General features: G+C 44.8%; 1 long non-coding RNA gene across 5 annotated transcripts in view; it reads right to left on the reverse strand.

The window, feature by feature from the left end:
• Positions 1–1227: 1227 nt before the first annotated feature.
• The window catches only part of LOC306640382, a 42691-nt gene continuing 21312 nt past the window's right edge, over positions 1228–22606 (reverse strand). For 2 of the 5 annotated variants that reach the window (XR_013757797.1, XR_013757798.1), the window contains 6 exons: positions 21726–21857; positions 18655–18705; positions 15390–15616; positions 14187–14225; positions 13666–13799; positions 1228–2755 (listed from right to left, as the gene is read on the reverse strand). This is a non-coding gene — a long non-coding RNA (uncharacterized lncRNA). The remainder of the gene's footprint in view (positions 2756–13665; positions 13800–14186; positions 14226–15389; positions 15617–18654; positions 18706–21725; positions 21858–22606) is intronic. The other 3 variants (XR_013757795.1, XR_013757796.1, XR_013757794.1) reach the window with 3 other exon arrangements.

Below are 22606 nucleotides of genomic sequence, written 5' to 3' on the forward strand. Positions count from 1 at the left end.
GGAATGGGAAAGAGAATAAATCAGACATAACTTTCCAATTTTCATATATGAATACAACACCAGTGAAACTCCACATCAAGTATAGGATCCTAATTAGAAGAATTTATACTCTATGAATGTATAATATGTCAAAATACACTCTACTATCATGTATCCCTAAAAAGAAGAAATTTAAAAATTTTTTTTAAAAAGAGAGGCTGAATAACTTCTGCAAGCCTCACCTGTAGTACAGTGGCAGAGTCAGAGAAGTTAGGTGTTCCCACTCTCAAGCTTTGCTGTTAGTTGCCAGGCTGTTTTGTCCTGTCAGTACGATACTAGGGGTCTGTAATAGTGATACTGTTCAGGGACTCCGAGGGCACAGGCAATACATCTTGAAAGCATTCCCACTAGAAGGATTAAAAATGACATTTGGAGACTATAATAGATTTCTTTGTGAAGTCATTTACGTAGAACCCACTATTCCCTGCTGACAATAGAACAACAAAGCCTTTTTAATTTTTATTGGTAAATGCTTTTGTAAAGAGTTCCATAATTAGGAACTCGGAGGATTCTTTTGCTTTGAAATGACCCAGTTAGATTTTATCAAAATCCTTTGCATCTTGGGAAAAGATTTTCAGTGCATACGTTCCTCACTTGTGTGTGCATAGTGAGGCTCAGTATCAACATGTTCTATAGGACAATAAGAGGGGCTAGCACAGACCACAAGGATCCCAGCAGGAGAATCAGCTGCTGTTCTCTCTGTACAGCCTCAACTGGCTTCGATGCTTGTGCCCCATTAATTAAAAAAAAAAAAAAAAAGATTACATGTAGGGTAATGTGAGCTTGCAACCATTTACAGAAGAACAATGATGTTATGCTTTTTAAAATGCTAATGTTATAATTGTAATGTCGCAACCCTATTTAATGCCTTAATGACAACTGATAATGTTTGGGAATACTTGTATGAAAACAATGACATTTCATACTTAAAACTTGGCATCAGCAAACTCTGAGGAAGAAAAAAGACTCAGATTTAAATGTAAATCAACCTTTTATGAAACGTGCCCTTTGATTGTACACCAACCCGTAAAACCTTCAGGATCGATCAAATGACGAGGTTTCATAATTAAGACTTATTTTTCAATCTTTTTCTAGCAGAGGCAGAATCTATTAGTTACCCAGGGATTGATTTAGCCCTCGATGGTGCTGAACTGTCTGGGTGTGCATGTGCATGTGTGTTTTACGGAATTTTTTACAAGCAGTAGATAGCAATACAAAAATATCAGTCTCTTGGTTTCATAATTACACCTTATTTGGGACTGCAACTGTTCGACTGCTTCCAAGAATCAGCATACCTTCAAAGGAGAAAATTTTATTCACATGGAGGTGGTTCAGGGTAATATCTTTAAGATTCCGAAAAGAATGTTCCCCAAAAGTGATTCAAAAGCATTTTGAACAAGGTTAACGTTGCTACAATAATAACAACAAATAGGTAGTTGTTACATGCTGGCTGTTCTTCTGAGGTGTTCTTGTATATTAATTTACTTAATCTTCACAAGCGTTTAAGAGGATGTTGTTATTCTCATGTTACAGGTAAGGAAACTGAAACAAGGAGAAGTGGAGACATTTGTCCAAGGTCACAAGACCTAGTTAAAAGCAGAACCCAAATTTGAACTCAGGTAGCCTGGTTCAGAGTATGCTTTTGATTACAGCTGACTCTGCTGATAGACAGATTTGGGTGTATACACTGGGAGATTATTTTAACCAGCCAGTTTACCTTTGTAAATAATGTTCTTTGGGGGAGAGTGGATTATAAAGGGAATCTGTACTCAGTGTAGAAATTTTAGGAAAATAAAAGCACCAAGAAGAAAATGAGATTCCCTGGTAATCCCAGAGATAACCCCTGTCAACATCTGGTACATGTCTGTTTAGTGCTTTGTTCTACAGGAGCGATAGATGCTTCTGCTGTGAATAAGGCCAAGTCCGCCAGGAGGAGTGTGCCAAACCTCTACCACTTCAGTCCTGGTTCCAACTAAAAAGGCAAGTCTGAGTCAGATGTCATACGCAGAGTGATGTCTTCTCTTTTGTCCCTATAAACAGTTTTGGTATAGACTTAAGCCTGAAGCAGCCCAGGGCATTGCCACCATGCTGACAACGCATACCCCTTCCATTCCTTATAGTTGGGTGCTAAGCCATTGTCCACACTCCTGGAGTTCCTCGAAGGAGTCATTCTAATCACCTCCTTCTCCCTGGCTCATCAGATCTGCATTTTGGAAGAGGGGAGGAACAGGCTATCAATACATCCCACCAAAGGCATACACAACATGAAAAAGTGAGCAAAAGACGGGTCACAAACAGAGTTGTCACATTAGGTATGTTTAGTACAAATGGAACCTAACTGCCCCACAGGGATGTATCTGAAGGGAGCAGCTTCAAGGTCACTAAAGGCTGGGTGGTGGGACCAGTCTCCAAGGGCCGGCATGGTGGAATGGAAGAAGAACTGGAAGGGGCTCAGAAGTACTTAGTTTTGGATGGCCCATGCTTTCTCCACTTGGACTGGGCAGGGAATTTACTAAATGGCAAAATGGGTGTCCTAAGTGTTATATTGCAGAACAAGGTTTCAGGGATTATCATGCCCAATATAGAGAGCGTACCATGTGGCTTCCATGTGAAGAGATCCTCAGCACCCTGTGAGTATCCCTTATAAATGTCTGCAGTCTCCAGGGTAGAGAGGCGCCAAGCAGAGGGAAGAGAATCCTGAGAACTGGGGCAGTTCCTGGGAAAATTAAAGATGAATGTCAAGTCTCAAGCTCCAGTTGGCCAGAGTCCAAACTGCGTGGTCAGTAGGGCCCCTGATATGTGGATCCCATGGCTGTGCAGACATGCTTGCAGCTGTTTGGGGAGGACGCGCCTGCCTGATGGTGCGCTACGCCTCCTCGCCCGCCCTCACCCATGCACACGGCCCTGCTGGGCTTGTGCTGTGGCCCCAGCAACCTCATGCGTGAGGCGGCGGTCCACAGAGCACGCAGGAGCGTGGTGAAAAGGAAAGCTCCTGGAAGTTGCGGGAGCGCGAGGAGCTGTTGCGGGTTGCGTGCCCTCAGGCCGGACAGGCCGGGCTCCCAAGCAGCGTCGCGGGCGCCCATGGCCCTGAGCAAAGGGCTGCTGCTGCTGGGGCGCCTGGAGGCCAGGGGCGAGAGCAGCGTGCTACTGTTCGAGGTTGGCATGGTGGCCAAGCTGGGCGGAGCTGGTGTTGGCACCAAGGCATCTACTTGGGGAGAGAGGCAAGCGAGGAAGCATCACTAAAGAAAAATAAAGAAGTTGTTCATTCCCAGTCCGCCTCCGATTCTTTCCCGTGGTCTCCTTGCTGCAGGCGGCAACACATGGCAACATCCACTTATGAAGTATGTATTGAGTACTTCCTCTGTATCCAACCCTATATTAGCTACTGGGAATTATACAGGTATGATTCCTGCTCTCGGGAACACCATATAATGAAACCTTGGGTTGAGAGGCAATTTTGAGTCTTGCATAGATGTTATAAATGATTTTATGAACAAGGAAATGGAGACAAAGGATGTTAAAGACCTGAGAGCTCAGCTAATAGGTTTAATCCTAAAACCCTGAAGTACTGCCTGTGCTTTGGGATCTCGTGGGGTGAGATCTGTGGGGTGAGCTAGCAGGCTCTAATGTGACCTCCTGCCTAAGCCACAGGCTCAGCTTAGCCTCTCAGAGAAGTTCACATTGGGGTAGAAGAGTGTTTTTACATTGCAGGGACCAAAATGTCCAAGAACAACTTAGAGGAGGAAGTTTGTTTGAGGCTCAGAGTCTCAGAGGTCTCAGTCCATAGATGATCGACTCCACTGCTCTTGGTCCAAGATGAGTCAACACATGGGGGGAGGGGCCAAGCAGAGGAAAGCAGCTCAGCTCAGGGCAGGGTCAGGAAGTAGGAGGTAGGGACCCCAGGACAGATGCACCCTTCCACGGCCCGCCCCCAGTGACCCACCTTCTCCAGCCACCTGCTTGGAGTTACCACCTAGTCAGTCCATTCAGACTAGGATGGACTTCTTAGGTTATAGTTCTCATAATCTTATCAGTTTATGTCTGAATATTCCTGCATTAACTGCAGCTTTGAGGGGACACCTCATATTCAAACCATAACAAAGAGTGTGCTGTTGGCTGCTTTCTCAGAATTTAAGAACAATGTGATACCTTTTTTCATTTGGCCATTGTTTTTCATATGTAGACTTCCTCAAACGGAAAGAGGGCTAAATGGGAGAACCCCAGTACCCAAATACTGTCCTGTAACCTAACACTATTCTACTATTTTATACTCAGGAGATGAAAGCTAATTTAATAACCTCAGCAAAATGTACAAAGGGTAGGTAATCCTCTTGGTTCGCAAAATGCTGTGAAGAATATATTCGTGTGTGTGTGTGTGTGTGTGTGTGTGTGTGTGTGTGTTTGCGCGCGCGCGCGCGCACACTGTTCTGGGGCTTGAACTCAGGGCTACTCTACCACCGAGCTACATCTCCAGCCCTTTTTATTTTTTTACTTTGAGACAGGGTCTTGCTAAGTTTCCCAAGCTGGCCATGAACTTGGGATCCACTTGCATCAGGCTTCTGAGTGTCTGATATTAGAGATGTAGACCATTGCACCAGGCTGAAAGTATATTTTTTATTTATTTATTTAGATCGAAATTCAGGGGCACTTGACCACTGCGTCACATTCCCAGTTCTATGTTGTATCTTATTTAGAGACAGGTCTCACTGAGTTGCTTGGTGCCTCACTTTTGCTGAGTCTGGCTTTGAGCTCCTGATCCTCCTGCCTCAGCCTCCCAAGATGCTAGGATTACCGGCATAAACCACCATGTCAAGCAAAAATATATTTTTAAATAAACCACCTTTAAAAATTTTCAGGGTTTCTCGCCTGCCTGTCTAAATGAGGCACAGATAATATGTTCGTCTTAATCATGTCATCTGGAACTCTACAATGTAATTCATACTGAGCGTGAGTCTGTAAAACATAAATTAGCAAGTTGCTTTTCCTCCTGGCTCTGAACCCCATAGGTGGGATTTCTTCTCCCTGCCTCATCCTTTAGACAGTCCTGAAAAGCATTGGTGCAAACAGCTGCATCCTACACCCATATGTCTGAATGTGAGTTAATATGGGTTAGTCCTTTGGGGGCTCAAAGGCTTTCAAGCTCGTGAGCTTGCGCTTCACCAAGGAATGTAAACCAGAAGTGATTCTGATAGCAACCAGTAGGAGAGCCTGCTCAAAATGTGACCACTCCATTTCAGGAGCACAAGTCACCCCAAGGGAGGTAGTGAGCCTGGTGAAGAGAACACAAAAATAAAGACCATTGATCTCATCAAAAGTGGGAGGGCTGTTGTAGAATAAAACCTGCCACTCATCAGCCCTGGATTCTGAGTTAAGAAAAGGATGGGGGGGTGAAAGAGTAAAAAACATAGAATCTTTTTTGGTATTCGGGACTGAACCCAGGGATGCTCTACCAGTGAGCTACATCCCCATCCTATTTAGCTTTTATTTTGAGACAGGGACTTGCTAAATTGCCCAGACTGGCCTTGAACTTGTAATCCTCCTGCCTTAACCTCCTGAGTGACTGGGATGATAGGCATGTGTCACCATGCCCAGCCTAGAATCTTTTAAATTGGGCTCCTTATTTGTTATGTTTTCATAGAACCTAGAACAATCTTTGATGCTCAATAAATTTGTCGAATGAAGGAAGAGATGAATTAACCTGTTAAAGAACAAATCAATTAGTATGAGGTTCAGCTACATGTAACTTAAAACACACACAACAGAGGTTTTACAGGATTGGTGTTTTCCCCTAAAAGAAGTCCTGGTCTGGTGTAGAAAGCCATCAAAGATCCAGGCTTTCCCCCCTTCTTCTGTTCTGCCATCAGCACTACCTTCTGCCATTGGGTCTTTTCAATGTGTATGCATAGCCATTAGAACCCCAAGGTCCAGGCACCAAAAAGGACAAAGAGACGAGGGCAAAAGAGAACCTCACAGTGTGTCCACTCCTCTTAAGGACTCTTTCCAGAACCCTCCTCTAACAACTCTGAGGATGTTTCATTGACCCTCTCTTTTCTTGAAGTGTAGTCTGGAAGTGTAGTTCATTGAGCTTGGCTCCTCCAAAGATGGAAGGAGGAAGGGGAGAATGCATACTTGTGATCTTTGGCGTACAGAGTCTTTGGTAGATAAGAGTAGACCAAAGGAAAAGTTAGGAAAGAAAACTAGTCAGTTTATGAGGAGGGCCACTGGGTGGGTTCAACTCTGAGGGAGGTGTAGGGAGAGAGGGTGGGTGAGTGTAGCCTGACTGTGTGCTTGCTGGCTGTGTGACAGTTGGCCTCATCTCTTAGTACTTTGGTTCTCTTCTCCCTGAAATGGAATTAATAAGCTGACCCCACAGGGTTGTTGGAAAGTCTGAAAGAAATAGATGCACAACTGCTTTTAAACTGGAAGGTGCTTGGCCAATGTAGCTTCCATTGGCATTCAGGGTCTTCAATCACTCATTTCATTATCCAGTCTTACATCAGTTCTCAATTGTTCCATCCAGAAAACTTCTCCCAAGGTTGTAGGGAGTCTCCTTGAGCGGTGATCATAGTTTTACAAAACACCAGGGGTGGGGTGACATCATCCCAGAGAGCTCAACATAGCTAGCATTGCCCCTAAAAGAGAGGGTGTCATGGTTTCGGTTTGGAATGGCCCACACAAACTCAGGTGCTTGAAGCATGGCCCAGATGCAGCAAGGCTCAGAGGTGGGGCTTTTAGACAATGACTGGATCAGGAGGGCTCTGACCTCATCAGTAGTTTAAAGGACTACTTGATGGGAAGTGGGAAGTAGTGGGAGGTCACTGGGGTATGCCCTGGAAGGTTCTATGCTCTCTCCTGCCCCCTGATTAAGAGAGAACAGGGAGAACTGGACATTCCCTCCGTCCCCATCACAAGTCTCTCTGCAACCAGCAGTGACAGGGCAGGCTTTGGAGAGAGGGTTCTGATCCCCATCCAAGGAAACAGAAGGGGCCCTTCTCTCAGGAGTCCTCCCCTTTCATTCAAGGGTTGCTCAGTGATCAAGTCCACAGCACTGGGTATGGAGGGACAAAGGGGACTGACTCCTGACAATCCTCAGGCTGGAGGGAACCAGCTTTACTAGGTACTGGGACAGAGGCAGGCACTCACCACCTAAGGAATACCAAGTAGAGAGAAAAACCTCGCAACTTCTTCAGGGAAGTTGGGTAAAGCTTTGGGGCATAACTGGCACTTGATCTGGGCCATAAAGAACGGGCAGGGGGTGGCCTGCTGGGTAATGAGTGTGTGGACACTATCGTGTGTGGCAAGGTGTCACAGCTTGATGTGACTGCTGCAGACCACAGGTCAGCAAGGGGTGCCAGGTCAAAGTCAGAAGGACTGAAGGGACATTGTGGGAGAAGGTCTCCCTCCCCTGGGCTTCCCCAGAGCTTCCAGGGAACAAAGACATTACATCACTTTGAATTTGGCTACACCACAATAAGCGGAGGCCTGCCCCGTGATGTGACACACTAATATGTGGCAGAGCTAGGACACTTTCTGGAAGCCATCAACATCTTTTAAGTTCACAGCGAACCAGTTGCTTTCTCCCTGTCCTCTAGCAAGGCAGCTCTGGGCTCAGGGACCTTGAACTTGTGCCTACTCTTTCCATCTCACAGGTTCTGAGACCTCCACTTTCCCGTGTCTTATGGTCATGCTACTTAGGAGGCTTTCCAAGGAGGAAATGTGGTGGCGGACTGAGTAAGTACAAATGTACCATGTTATATGCCACAGATGCGTCCTGTCCTGGAAATTTGCATGTCAGTCTTTTTTTTTTTTTTTTTTTTTTTTTTTTGTAAATTCAATAGAGTCTTAACGAAATTAGGGGGAGTTGTCATTTAATGGAGTTCAAACCTGCCCCTTTTTATCAAGTGAAGGGTTCTTTTGTAATGCAAATAATGTCACAGTTCTGTGAGCCGAGATTCTGTCTTGGCTTTCTTTAAATGAGACACACCTCTACGAGCAAAATGTGGGCTCCAATGCCGCATTTTAAATTCAGGCTGGCGTCCACCCCTTTGCCTTTGTTGTGATTCTTGCTTTGGTGGTCTTTGTTTATATCAGGTATTATTTTGGCCACTGGAGGGCCCTCCAGATAGAGAATCCCAAATATGTTCCTGAGCCCAGACTTCAGCTCACACCTAGATTTTTGAGCATGCAAGCACTTCTTGCAAATCGGATTTCACTGGGGGAGACTAGCAGTAGCATTGATGTTTCTTTTATTTAGGAATTTAAGCATAAAAGAAACCTCCATTTAAAAGAGCAGCTTTTGGATTATAGTCTATTTGGAGCTGGAAAGGAGGTGCTAATCTTGTCTGTGGAGAGTGATCTTGCAGAATTCAGTACAGCTTAGGAAAGCGGAGCTTCGAACAAAGGTTATTTCTCTCTGTGAAGAGAATCACACCAAGATGGATGGAGTGAAGTGGGGCAATAGAAATTATTTTTAAAGTGAGGAAAAGAGAGTCTGGGTTAGGGCTGGAAAAACAGGATGGGGGCTTGGCACCCCACACCTACTAAAGCACCAAATCATCAGTGTTTATTTTTGTGACACATTTTTTCCCTGACCTATTGTTGGAGCCTGGTTCAGAGATTTTATGTTGTTGAATGTCTGCAAAACATTCTAAATTCTGAGCTCAGAGATGTCAATGTGGAACATGGAATGTTTCATATTCAGTCCTGAATGGATCCAAACACAGACCTGTTACAAAACCAGGTAGAAGTGAGAAAAAAAAAAAAAAAAAAAAAAAAAAAGAGTCAAGAAGAGAAATGTGGGCTGATGACTGGGTTTCCTTACTTTATAAAACACAGAAAATTCATCAAAACTCCAGGGCAGTCTAATACCAAGCCAGACTAAAATGAAGTCTCACGTTCTACTATTTGGAGGTCTGAAACAAAAAGTGAAGTTCATTGTATTGATTTGCATGGATCTCCTGACCTAGTAATTTGCCATCACAGATTGGAGTTCTACCAGTGACAGATGGACCTGCAGGTGATTTTGAGAAATAGTTTGGGTCCTAATAATTTAAGAACGTGGCTCCTATGGAAACAGATGTGGCCACTGGGGATATAGCTAGTGGCAAGATCTGCAAGGATCTATGAAATATTTGTCCAGCTGTAAAATGAAAAGGAATCTTTTTCCAACTTATCCCTTAGATGGCACACAGGTTCCTAGCCAAGGAAAGTATAGTTCTTTCTTTACTTATTCAGGGGTGAAATGAAAGAAGGTCAAGAATTGGGCTCCAGCAGAGAGCCTCAGTTTCCTTTCTCAACTTCAGAGTTTATAGGCAAGGGAATGCCAATGAGTAGACAGACCGACTTCAGTCCTGATCAGCAGCATTTGCCCTTTTGGGAACCTCAAATGTAGGAAGCAGATCACTGAGGGTAGATGGTAGCAGAGGTCAGCAAGCCTGGACCTTTTCACTTGGCCAAAGTTGTCCTCCCTTTTTGATTTGTCCTCTCCACCTGTGGGAAGCACTGTTCACAAGGTTGTATCTCAGAATTTTGCAGCTAGCACAGAAGAGATGCCTGGGATTTGAATCTAGGTCTCCATCCAGTTCTAACTGTGGTGAGTAGGATGTGGCCATCTGATCCTGCACCTCTAAGAACCGGAGAGAAGGGCTTATCTTTAAGGCTGGGGGGACTAGTGGTGAGGGCTGAAGCAGGCTGAAGGAAATCAGTCACTCGGGGCACTGACTATCCAACTGATGATGGGGAGCATCAAGCTTCTTCTCGGAATTGTTCCCAAACACCAAGGTATAGTAGATTCAAGATCTGCAATCCTCTCTCTGCCTCTGAACTCAAAGCTGTCATTGTCATGAACACTGATTTGACACTAAACATACATTTTCTTCTGACATATTTGTATTGTTTTTTAAAAAAACTGTATGACAAATAGTTGTGCTGAGTGAGTGCAGGGCACCTTGCAGGCAGGCAGTAAATATTTGCTGAACGTTGAAAGAATGCCACATCTTGGCTGTCAGAGTGGCTTCTATTCAGAACCCTTCCACAGGGGCGGGTAGATTTCATGTTAAAGGACTGGTCAAGCCCTGCCTGACCAGAATGGCCTTTGTGAATACTGGAACATTCTCAGATCTGCTGAGTAAAAGCCACCATAGCTGGATGGGGGAAGTGCAGCTGGAGTTTTCCTTGAGACGCAGTTCCTTTGTTCTGGTAGATTTCAGCCAGAAGGAACAGCAAATTTTACTGTCTGCAAACCACCAAGGAGCTCCTCCCCTCCCCCTTTACCTCCTTCCTTTCCAACCTGGGAATTCATTCGCTGCTTCTCTCTTCCTCCTCCTCCTCTGCCCCAGAGCAGTCCCCAGGGATGAAGCTCTTTGTTGTGAACACTCCGAGACAATACGGTATCGCACAGTCCCCAGGGCACAATCAGAGTTGTCCTCCAAGGAAAGTGATCGCCGGGGCAATCGCCCCACCTGTTGATCTCCCCCTTCCTGGGGTGAGCCGCAACCTGCATTGTGCTGCGGACGCAAGCGTTTCTAAGCAGGCTCAGCAGATGGCGCTCGTGAGCAGAGTCGTCCTCGTCCCTTCCCCGCCCCTCCCCACCGCCAGGGCCTCTCTGGTCTAAAGCAAAAACAGATGTTTTCATCATTTCTGGATCTGGCGTGTGACTTGCAGTTCAGCAATGTGCCGACATAACCCAGAGTTGTGCGTTCCCCTCATCCCCCGCAAAATAAAAATTCTTTCTTAAACGAGCCATCCTCCTAAGTGAGCCAGCGACACACGATCTGTTTAGTCCTAGGGGGTGCATGTTTAATCGAGCTCCAACTCCAACGGCCCTGGTAGCCAGCCCTGGCTCTATAATTGGGAGGTTGTCTTTTCTCAGGGAAGACACAGAGCGGCCAGACTAGCTATCTTTATACCAAGGGCTGAGGAGAGACGCTAGCCTTCTAAAATAGCCCTGGTCTGGCGGACTGGCGAACCTGTCTGCGTGGGAGCCAGTGGGTCGCTGAACAAAACAGGAAGGCAGGGCGGCGCGCCCTGTTCCCTGCGCCCACGGCAGGTGGCAGCATTGGCCCAAGCTGGCCTCTGCCTCTGGCCAGCCTCAAAGCAGGGCCCTTTTACTTTCGGTGGCCTCAAAATTATTAGTTCCAGATGAGTTCTTGCAATTGTAATATTTGGTTTAAGCCAATCTGCCCGATTGCGTCAGCGCACGCTCAAATACAGCCGTCTGAAGTCTAACCAGACATCAGAGGCATGTTTCAGGGGGTGTCAACATTCCTTACCCTTTGAAAGAATTAAAACAAAACCAAAACGGAGGCTGATTTATCCCCAAACCAAAGAAGGGTGAACAGGCATGGGGCTAGGGTGCGGGAGAGTGAGTGAACAGTGGAAATTCAGGGAAGGCTAAACAATAGAACTTTGTGGGCTGAAGGCTGCTAGAGTGGAACTGGATTTATTTGTTGAACTAGGAAGGGACCTCTGGGCTCTTTGAAGGTTAGAGCAAATAAGCAAAACTGGTGGGCATTTGGTTTACTATGAGAAGAGCGTTCAAGTCACGTAGGCTGCTATTGTCAGGCCAGAGCCCGCTGTGTCTGGGCTGGGTCTCTGCTTAACATTTGGCCTGGCTGCTCCAGGAGGGGCCCAGGAGGAGGGGACACCTTTTCCTAGTGCACAGCTTTTGGGGGCCCTCTGAATCTTCGTGTTAAGGATGCAGACTGGTTTCCTAAGGACACCAACCCAGCCCTCAGAGTTCTTCTTGAGAAGACAAGGGCTTCTCTAGGCCCTGGGGTGAGTGGACCTGCCAGAGTCATCATGAGTCTTGTAAACAGCCCGGCTACTGTGTCACTGCCACACCCCAGTGCTTAACACAGGAAACAGCAGGGGGACCCACTCTGATGGACTTGATTTTACAGATATGTGGGCTGAGGCTAAAAAGCTCACTTGGTGCCCTGGGGCAGGGCAGCAAAATTTGCAAATGTAACCCAGAAATCCTGCTCCAACCACCAAACAAGTAAGGGTGTGTCGCTTCCTTCAGCTGAGATGGAACAGTTCCAGGTTGGCCTCGGAAGAGATAGTTTCTGCCGCCATGCAGTTGCCCCTCTCCCTGCCTGCACCCCACTTTTCATTCTGTACTCAAATTCTTCAAGCACCTCTTCCCAGGCTGCAAGAGAGATTCTTACTAGTGAACTCCAGGGAGCCTGGCCATTTCCCTGCAGGTCTCTGACTTGACATGGTACTGATCAAAAGCTGACACCCATCTGGCAGATGCTTCAAGTCCTGTGTGTGGGGAGCGGGTGGCTGGTGCTGTCGTGTGCCAGGCAGGCCAACTGAGCAGCCATCTTGTCCTTCCGACTTTCCTGCTTCAGCGACCACCCCACTGTGAGGATGAAGCATAGGAAAGGTATGGGGAGCCCCAACAGTGGCCAGATACCTCAGAGTATTTTGGAATCCAGAATCTTGCAGTCTAAAAAATACATGTGTCCCTGCAAATTGCTAGGAATGTACCAATCCTTGAGGATGCTTGGCATTGGGTGCAGATGAAGGAAATAACCAAGTTAAGCCGATATGGGAGCATAATACTGATGGCCTGCATCCCCTGGGAAGAGCTGAGAAATTCCAGGGTTCCTTTCCACTGGTACCCTTTATTCCCTTTTGGGCAGCCTTTTATTGCTAGGTTCTCAATCCTGGCTACTTGAGCATCACCTGGACCCTGCCCCAGCTGATGGTAAAATATAGCCAAGATTTTAAAAAAGTATACTGTGTGTGTGTGTGTGTGAGGGCAATTTTAACCAAACTTCCCTTGTTTTACAGATGAGGTTCCTAAGAGTTAAGCAGCTCAGCCCAGGTCAAACAGGTTCATGTTCAAGGCCAAAATTTCTGTATAAGTTGTCTGGCTCTCAGGGATGATTGAGGCTTTTCCTCAATCTTCCAACTGTTAATAACTGAGCTAGTTATTTCCTTTCTCTGTTCAATGAAGCCCTCTCTCAACTACCAGCCTGTATTGCTATTGCCTGTATGAAATTTTGAAAGAACAACTGATCGATGGCTACTGGGGAATTTTCAATTTTGCTGCTTTAAATAAGTGCTTATACTCAAAAATAAGAATTACCCCTCACCCTGATTTATTCATTTGTCACTCTGTTTCCTAAAGGGATTCACACCTGCAAATGACTGTCATGGTGGTGACTCTGTAGCAATATGTTCTTTTGAGTGGGGCTCCTGGACTCTAAAAAAGTTCAGAGGAATCCTTAGATTAAAGGAGATGGTGGAAGCGAAGTGAAGAAGGAGGTGTCCTATCTCCCAGGCCGGTGAGATGACTGGCTTTATTCTCAACACCTTCCGCTGGAGCTGCTCAAGGGGCTACTTGCTTCTTAGTCACGCCCCTCTGGAGGCAACAGACACCTCAGAAATAACTCTGTCCTGCAGGGGACAGGAAGCAGTCACTGGCTTATCCCTCTGTTTCTGAGAATAGGTTTGCGTTGGTTACTTGATCTTTGATGCTTCAAGATTAAGGAAATTACCATTGTTCATTGGTAAGAAGAGAAATAAAGAGGCTGGACGTTGTTTTGGTGACCAGGGAAAGTGGAAAGGAAGCTAGACAGGGAGTTGTCCCGTGTAATCTTGAACAAGCCATTGTACCTCTCTGAGTCCTCTCCTTTTGGAAAGCCAAGGTGTTGGGCATGATTTCTGAGGTCTCTTCCAGGTCTGATCTCCAGTGAGGCAATGAGTTTTTGCTCTCTGGAACTCTCCCATATTCAGTCAAATGTGAGATCCTTGATCCAAGGGAGAAATGTTAAGAAAGATATTTCTGTGACAATTATGAAAATCTATAGATATCATAATGGCATTATTGACAATTTTTTAGATATAATAGGAGCATTGTGGTTCTATAAGAGAAAATCCTTATCGCTAAGAGAAGCATGCTGAGGTATTAGGGATAAGTGGTATGATGTTTGCAACACACCTTCAAGTGACTTAGGGGGGAAAAAAAGTGAATGTACCAGAATGTTAGCAGTTGGTTAATAAGGTTGGGGTATATCATTCTGTTTGTTAGCTAGTAACTCAACTTTTCTGTAGTTGAAAACTTTTTAAAATAAAAAGGCAGAACAAAAAGAATGTGTCCCTGTGCACAAGGAGCTTACAATTTACTATTTTCTTACCATTTACTGCTCATCAAAGGCAAACAGATGTGTGAATCACTGTTTAATTCGAGGCAGAAGACAAGCATGGTCAGTGGAGAGAAAAGTGGTAGATCTTGGAGGTCCAGAATAGGAAATGGTTAGTTTTTCCTCGGGCATTAGTGGTGGTGAGAGAAAGCTTTCAAGATGGGGTAGTATTTGAGTTGGGTATAAAAAAAAGTATGTAGTTTTAATCAGAAGATGGCAAGGCAGGGAATTTTGGTCTTAGGGGACAACAGATACAAAGTTATAGTGCCCGAAGCTGTTCAGGGAACAAAGAGCAGTCCATGTAACTGGGACACAGTGGATGTGGGAAGGGATGTACTGAAATATAAATATTGGTTGGTGTCTGATGCTCATGATAATGGGTGGTTTTAAATGCTATATAAATAAAATTCTGAAGAAGGATAAATAAGTATTTCATTCTGTATCAACAGCTGGCTTAGTCATCTAATTAATGAATTTGGGTGGGGGGCAAACTCCTACTCATTCTTCAAAACCAGTACATGATTCTTCTCTAAAGTTTTTCCCAGGCTCTGCAGACAGCATTAGTCACTGGGACCTGTCTCTTTGCTGTTCCTATAGATGGCTCACACTCATTGCTGATGTCATGGGGATCATGCAAGGCCAGTCTTGTGAACCACCGCTTTTGACTACTTTCCCTAGAGTGAACCAACTGTTCCTTGCTTTAGTCTTTTCGATTTTCCAGTCCTCAGCTCCAGAGCCTCAGATCCCCACAGCTGCCTGGGGTCTGCTTGCTAGGATAACCAACCAGTGATCAGTGTTCTTTGGTCTCTTAGCCTTGGTTTGGATAGCTCCATGATTGCAGGAAAGAGGCCTGATTGCTGCTTAGGGACCCACGTCAGCTTACTGTTGTCAGTGGGACTTCATCAATGTGGAAATAAGAGCATTTCCTCCCCACATCCACAGAGACATTTTGTGTACATTTATTGCAATAGTGCTTTCCATCTTGTGCTGGGATTGTTTTCTTTGTCCATTTCCTACTAGACAATGAGTGACTACAGAGAAGACTCCATATCATAGTCAGCTTTGAATCTCCAGCATTTAGCACAGAGCATGATACGTAGGGGCCCAATAAATACACACTGAAAGAATGAGTGGACAGATGAATGAGCAGAAGAGTAGTTATCATCCATATAGGTCTCTGCAGGATCAGTTCCTTACCTGAGTACATAATTGAGAATTGACTTTTTGAATAGAAACCAACAGTTATAACGAGGTTGCAGAGTCTCCCTTCTTGAAGCTCTATCTCTGCCCTTGTTTGCATTGGTGTGAGTTTTGAGAGTGGCTCCTGAGGACAGCGAGAGCCCCTAGTGGTTTCCAGATGCGTATTAGAGATCAATGGTGTCTTTGAAATCACATTGGGGTTCCAAACTGTATCAACACAGAGCCTGAGAAAAGAGTTGAGTCATAAACCATAATAACAAGATTTTGCTTATAGATGTAGCCCTTTTTCACTAGCAGACCCACCAAATATGTAGCCAACACTTATTAAATCAAAAGACTGCTAGAGTCACCTTCCTGTCCAATCTGTACAGAAAAAGCATCACCATCACATCCCGACATCCGCAGGGCCGTGGTCCTTTCACCTCTGTTTGACACACCCATGAGACAAAGGTGCCAACTTCAGAGCACAGAGCAGTTGCCATGAAGAGCCCAGGCCAGGAACCATGGGGTCTGTTCTGATCACTAAATAACCACTCCTAGTCCATACAACAGATGGTGGGTAATTGGGTTGGCTGTGTGTTTTGTTCTGGCCATGTTTCCTTGATTACTATTTTCAAAATATTCTCTGCATCCCTGTGCTGCCATCCCAGGCTCCTATTTCTAAAGGATCAAGCAGAAAGTGTTCAGTTGCTTTCATAATCCAGGATCAAACTGATCATATTTGTGAAATTCTTGTAGAAAATAAAATTTTTGTACTGAATCAAGTAATACCTTAAATCTCGTGCAGGACACCTTGAAGTGGCATTGGAGTTCTATTCTCCTATCCGAGAATGGACACCTGGAAAGCTGATTGGGTGTGAGGACCTCATCGAAGGAAGATGGCTTCTCATCCCTATTCTACCTCTTCAGACCAGAAGCACCAGGATCCTCTCCCCACAAATGACAAAGCCTGTGAATCACATACCTCACCCTTTTCTGAGCATTTTTCACAGTCACTTGGGTTCAGCCCCATCATGAAATGCTGTGATTCTTTGTCGAGTGTCCCTGATGTGCAGTGCTCTCTGCTCTGTGCTGTGAGGCTGGGATATTCTGAGTTTGACACTGATGTCATGCTCAGGGTTAATTAGGTAGATGCCCATCTCTACCCTCAACTTCTTGTGAGACCACGGAACTTCTTTCAGCCTCAGATTCTATCTGATAAATTGGGTACAGAGGAAGGAATCTCCAGAAAAGAGAAACATGAGTGAAGCGGGAGAGAGTATATTCACTTGAGGGTCTTAAGAGAAAGTTGCCATGCAAAAGAATAGTACAGTTCTGAATTAAGTTTTCCAAGATCCATTCTCTTAGAAATATTGTCTTGAAATTCTCTGCCTCAGAAACAGTTCCTTCTGCCTGCTATTCAAGTAAGTGGTAAAAAGAAAGATATGTACAGCCTACTTTCATTATTTGGGGACATTCCTCTTAGATTGATTCCAACTGCAATCAGAACAGAGAATTGGAAGCGTGGTCACTTTGTAAGGACCCATTAAAAGAGAAGCAGGATTGGGTGCAGTGGTGCACACCTGCAATCCCAGCAACTTGGGAGGCTGATGAAGGAAGATTGCAAGTTTCAGGCCAGCCTGGGAAACTTAGTAAGACCTTGTCCCAAAATAAAAAATAAAAAGGGATGGGGTTGTGGCTTAGTGATAGAGCACCCCTGGGGTCAATCCCCAGGATCAAAAAAAAATCTACATTTATATATCTATATTCCTATCTATCTATCTATCTATCTATCTATCTATCTATCTATCTAGAGGGGGAGAGAAAAAGGCAGGAGCTGGGGATGTGGCTGAGTGACAGAGGGCTTGTCTGGCATGGGTGAGTCCCTGGGTTCTATCCCTAGTACTCCCCTATCCAACCCTCACACACAAGATAAATAAAAGAGAGGCCGACATTGACGAGCAAGATCTTCAGTGGCAGAAGGAAAATTGCTAGTAAGCTTTATCTCAGGGAGTGTGTCAGTTTTGTGTTGCTCTGACCAAAATACCAGATAAGAACAACTTAGAGGAGGAGGTTTATTTTGGCTCACAGTTCCGTCGTTCTGGGCCCAAGGTGGGGCAGAACTTCATGGCAGAAGGTCATGGTGGGGAAGCACTGCTCCAGGTATGGCAGCTAGGAAGCAGAAAGAGAAGGGGGAAGGGGCCACAGGGCAGAGGTATCCTTCCGGGACATGCCCCCGGGGACCCTCTTCCTCCAGCCACACCCCACCTGCCTTACCATTACCACCAGTTAGTCCATTCAAACTAGGTTACAGCTCTCATAATCTAATCATGTTACCTCTGAACATTCCTATATTAACACAGGAGCTTCTGGGGGACACTTCATATCCAAATCATAACAGGGAGTTAGTCACCCTTAGATAAAAGGGAGTGACAACATTGAAATTAATTTTGCTCAGGTTTCCTAGAGTATTTTCTTGTGGGGTCTTTTTCTTTTTTGTCGGGGGATTGAACTCAGGGGCACTGGACCACTGAGCCACATCCCCAGCCCTATTTTGTATTGTATTTAGAGACAGGATCTTACTGAAGTGCTTAGTACCCTACTTTTTTGCTGAGGCCAGCTTTTAACTTGGGATCCTCCTGCCTCAGCCTTTTGGAGCCGCTGGGAGTGGGGTCTTTTCTTGAGTCATTTTGACTCTGGATGTTTCTGTGTTTTGTGTACAATGAAGGGACCTCACAAGCCAATTCTGCCATTGCAATCCTGCCATGTCTAAATACCCAGATTTGAGTTGTACTTATTAAATGTCTGCTGGGTGTCTAGCACTATGCTCATCGCTAGTGGTAAGGGAGCCAGCCCCATCCTCTTATCACTTGTTTACCAGCAAATTATTTAAGTCTTCTCAACCTCAGATTCTATACTGCAAATCAGGAACGTTTAATTATCCATTAATCCATTGTGAACTATAACTATTGTGCTGCTATAAACATGTAACTGTAATATGATGACTTTACTTCTTCAGGATAAATACCGAGGAGTGGTATAGCTGGGTCATATGGTGGTTCCATGTCTATTTTGTGACTTCTCAGTGGAGAACAAGTGTAATATGTTTGACACTGGCACTTAGTTGACACTCAGGAGTCTGAGTTCCCTCTCCCTTTCTTTGTCTAAATCTGGATTTCCTCATTGTGAAATACAGCTGGCTAAAAACAGCACCTGCACTGGGCGTTCTTAAGAACTGAGTAAGATAATGCATGTTTTACCGCAGGGCTGGGGTGTAGCTCACCGGTAGCACATTTGCCTAACATGCACAAGGCCCCATGTTTGATTCCCAGCACTGCAAAAGAAAAATAAAAGTTTATTGCAATAATGAGATCCATAATAATTATAGTCATTCTTAAAGAGCATACACTTATACTTAGAAGCCACAAGCATGCCTACAAAACACTTAAAAACACACAGTACATGACTAAGCACCCCAAAGCCCTCATGCCCTCAGTAAGCACCCTGATGCCCCAGTGCCCTGGAAGGGGTTTGATCTAACCCGTTTTCCATCTTCCAGCATGAAAATGGAGCAATAAAGGAGGCTGCCCAGCACCTTTCAACAAATAATGGATTTTGAATGATGCCAAGTTTCCTCCCTGCCAACTTCAAAGGTATCACTTGAGTGGATTCCACAACTCCTCACCTCCCAGCCTTGGCCCTGAATCCTTCCTCAATCCTGCTGTTTTGGACAGGCTGGATGGCCTCACTCCAGTGCACCTGTCTTGCCCGCTTCCACCTCTTCATCTTTGCTCAGGCTGGACCTGAAGCTCTGAAACCCCAGAACCCCTTCCCATCCATGCCACTCATTGTGTGTTGACTAACTTCCTCTTTATGTTTTATTTAAACCTTTGTATTCCTCGTGACAACCAGCACGGGGCACTGCACATGGTATGTATTCAATAAATCATTATTGGATGAATGGTTATTTTCTTCTCCATATGATATTCAAAAAGATTTAATTAAGGGATTAGTTGTATGAGGCACTATGCCAGGTGCCCTACAGAGATAATTACATGAAGGATCCCTGTCCCTAAGTAGCTTAAAATCTAAAACTATTAAACAGATATAAACACTCATTTATAGCATCCAATCACCTGGGTTCTTAATCTAGACTCCGTTGACAAACTCCTCCCCCAATAATCTGTGAATGACTCTATGAAAACTCTGAAGTGATATGGAAAATGTTGTCTGTGTGAATATCCTGGGGGACAGTGTCCATGACCACTGTGAGTCTTGGAGCAAAAGAAGTGGTGAGAAGCAGATTTTATTTTAGATATATTGATGGATAGGATGAAGGACATGAGAGTAGAAACGTGTGTGTGTGTGTGTGTGTTTTACTCAGGATTGAACCCAGAACCACATATGAGCATCTCAAAGTGCTTAGCACATAAGAAGCAAAGATCATTCTTGGATTTTCTATTTGAGCACATAGGTGGGTGTCCTGCCTTCTACTGAGAGGGTGATGGTTTGGTGGTGGAGATGGAAGCAGACATCAGGGAGATGAAAATCAACAGGCAAATGATAAGTAAGCTAGACATGTCTATTAGGCATCTAGACACAGATGCCAGAGAGCAGTTGGATGCATGAAGTAGAGCTGAGGGGAGAAGTGGACTGTGGATATAAATTTGAGAATTGTATAACTGGCATTTAAGGTCACTGTGGTGCATCAGTTAGGGGAGGAGAGAGCTAAGGAAGAACCCAGAGGACTTTCTGACATGTGGAGATACGGAGGAGGAGGATCCAGGAAAAAAGACTGAGATGAAGGAGGCACTGAAGAAATCCAGGCAAGTGTGGTACCCTGAAGCTGAGAGGCAGTGTCAAGGAGAAAGCAGTGGTCAGCTGCATGAAGTTTCATTGCTAGAAATTGCATCGTTGGATGGACTTGTCTGTGTCATGAACTAAACTGAACTTGAGTATAGGAATTATGTTTTATTTATCTCAGAATCACCAGGGCGTAGCACAAAGCTGGGCACTAACGGGTGAGCTTGCTCATTATCTAATGAATGCAAAAGAGAAGAATTTCAAAATCCAAGCAGGAGAATAAAATTACCGCCAAATCAGAGGCCTCTGTGACTGAGCTCAGCACTCTCTCTAACATGCTTTGTGGGTGTGGTATCACGTATCTCTTTCCAGCAGGAGGCAGAACAGTGGCACTGCTGTGTCAAAGTTCTGGAGCCCTTGGTAGGACACATACCCCACAATGTCATTTGTGCACAAGGGCACTTGGCTGGGGAGAAACTGCACTTCAACCTCTACCATCTGCTTAGTGAATTCCCAGCCCACTGACTCCAGTGTCACTTACCTCTTAATTACCGGCCTTGGCTCCCACCTGGCTTGAGAGGCCAGCTTTGCTTCCCTGCTGCATTTTAAGCAGTGACTTGACAAAGCCCATCTTTCTTGGCTGAGATTTCCTTTGGTCAATTTCAGCCAGCCCTTTCCTCCTGGGATATCCTGACCTTGCCCAGTTAGTAGTTTCTAGCAGACTGACATCCTGGTGGCCCTGGCAGCTCTGAAACTGATTCTGCCTACTCAGGGCAGTGCCCCACAGGGCAAACTGGCATTTAGAGCCTCTGAGAGTAGCTGGCAAAGGATAAAACCAATTAAGAAGGCAGTTGAGAGACAACTGGGACCTATGGTACAATTTACCATTGGTATACTTCCCAAGTTGGGGTGGTGGTAATTACCTGAATCTCTAAATGTCCCGTATAAGGCTCTGACATCCTGGAAAAGAGCCCAGGATTAAACATCAGTTCATCTTACCCAGGTGATACCATTCTTGAACTGTTTCTCTTCTAAAGATGTTCAGCTCTTTTTCTTTCTCTAGAGTAAATGGGCTTGGGTTTAAGCATCTTGGTTCAGAGCATAAACCCAGAGTGCAGAACGTTTTGCAGCTAAATTGATCCAATCTGCCTCCTCTTAACCTTCGTGGCTTTTTCTTAAAAAAAACCCCAGTCTGTAGAGGAACCCCCAAGTTCAACCTACTCCTTCTGAATTGAGTCACTTTTATCCTCTAGGTATGTTAGTGTTTTCCTGTGTCAACTTCCCATGCCCTTCACAGTAAGGGAGCATGATTCCTAGATTTTTGAGTGTTGTGTTCTCACCAGAAGTTAGAACATATGCTCCAGGTGCATCTGAGAGCCCCCAAAGGCACACCTGTGCAAGTGTTCTAAGGGATAGGGGCTTTTTATTAAGAAAACAGAAGGAAAATATTCATGGCTTTTTATTTAAAAGCTTTTTTCCATTGTATCCCATTTAGTCTTCACTACAACAATTCTATAGGGGAAGAAAGGAGCGATGGACAGCTGCCCCCACCTTTACACATGGTCACCAAGACACAGAAGGGAGGAGCCACCCACTAGGAGGAGCCTAGGACTCAAACTTGGGTCTTCAGATTCCCACAACAGGAAGAGGTTCTTTGTCACATGTGCTACCTGGCGTGTCCATCTGAAATGAAGACAGAGACCTCTACTCATCCGGTGGTTGTCAGAATCTTCAGAGTGAAAAAAGTAAAGAAATAAAATAAAATAAAATAAGATAAAAAAAACACAAAATGACTTTTTGGAATTATGTTCCTTCTACTTCCATCTTTAGAAGATGGATGTCTTGATACTGAGCTATGGTCTCAGATGGAGTAGACTTCTGGTGAACTTGTGAACAGAGGCTGACCCTCTGTTGCCCAGCAGGTGTTGGTAAGCACATGCCCAGTACTGTACATGGTTCTGTGGACAACAGAGAAAACCCATGGTAACATGGTAACATGGAAAACATTCTAGGTAGGAGTCAAAATAAAAGGCTTAAATTTGGATTGATCAACATGAACAATTAGACATGTTTGTAAAAAGAGTAATTCTGTACATTATCCATTCAGCATCTGAATATTAAATAACTTCCTATGTGCTAAATTTCTTATATTGGGTGTTGAAAATATGGGTGATAAAATAAGAATAACAGATTTCAGAACTTTAACACAACAAAAGTTTCTTTTAACACTTTCAGCAAGGGTTGTTAGTAGTTGTCTGCTATAACTGCCACTCAGGGACATCTTGTACCATCTTGCAGCAGAACTTTCTAGGAGTGTGACCTCCAAGGTTTTTGAGAAGGGAAGAGAAAGATGACACAGCCTTTCAATCCTCAGCCCAGAATTATCACGTCACTCTTGCTTACAGCCCATTGGTCTAAACTAGTCACATGAC

Source organism: Sciurus vulgaris, assembly GCF_902686455.1.
Source record: "Sciurus vulgaris genome assembly, chromosome: 11".
NCBI classification, from domain to species: Eukaryota; Metazoa; Chordata; class Mammalia; order Rodentia; family Sciuridae; genus Sciurus; species Sciurus vulgaris.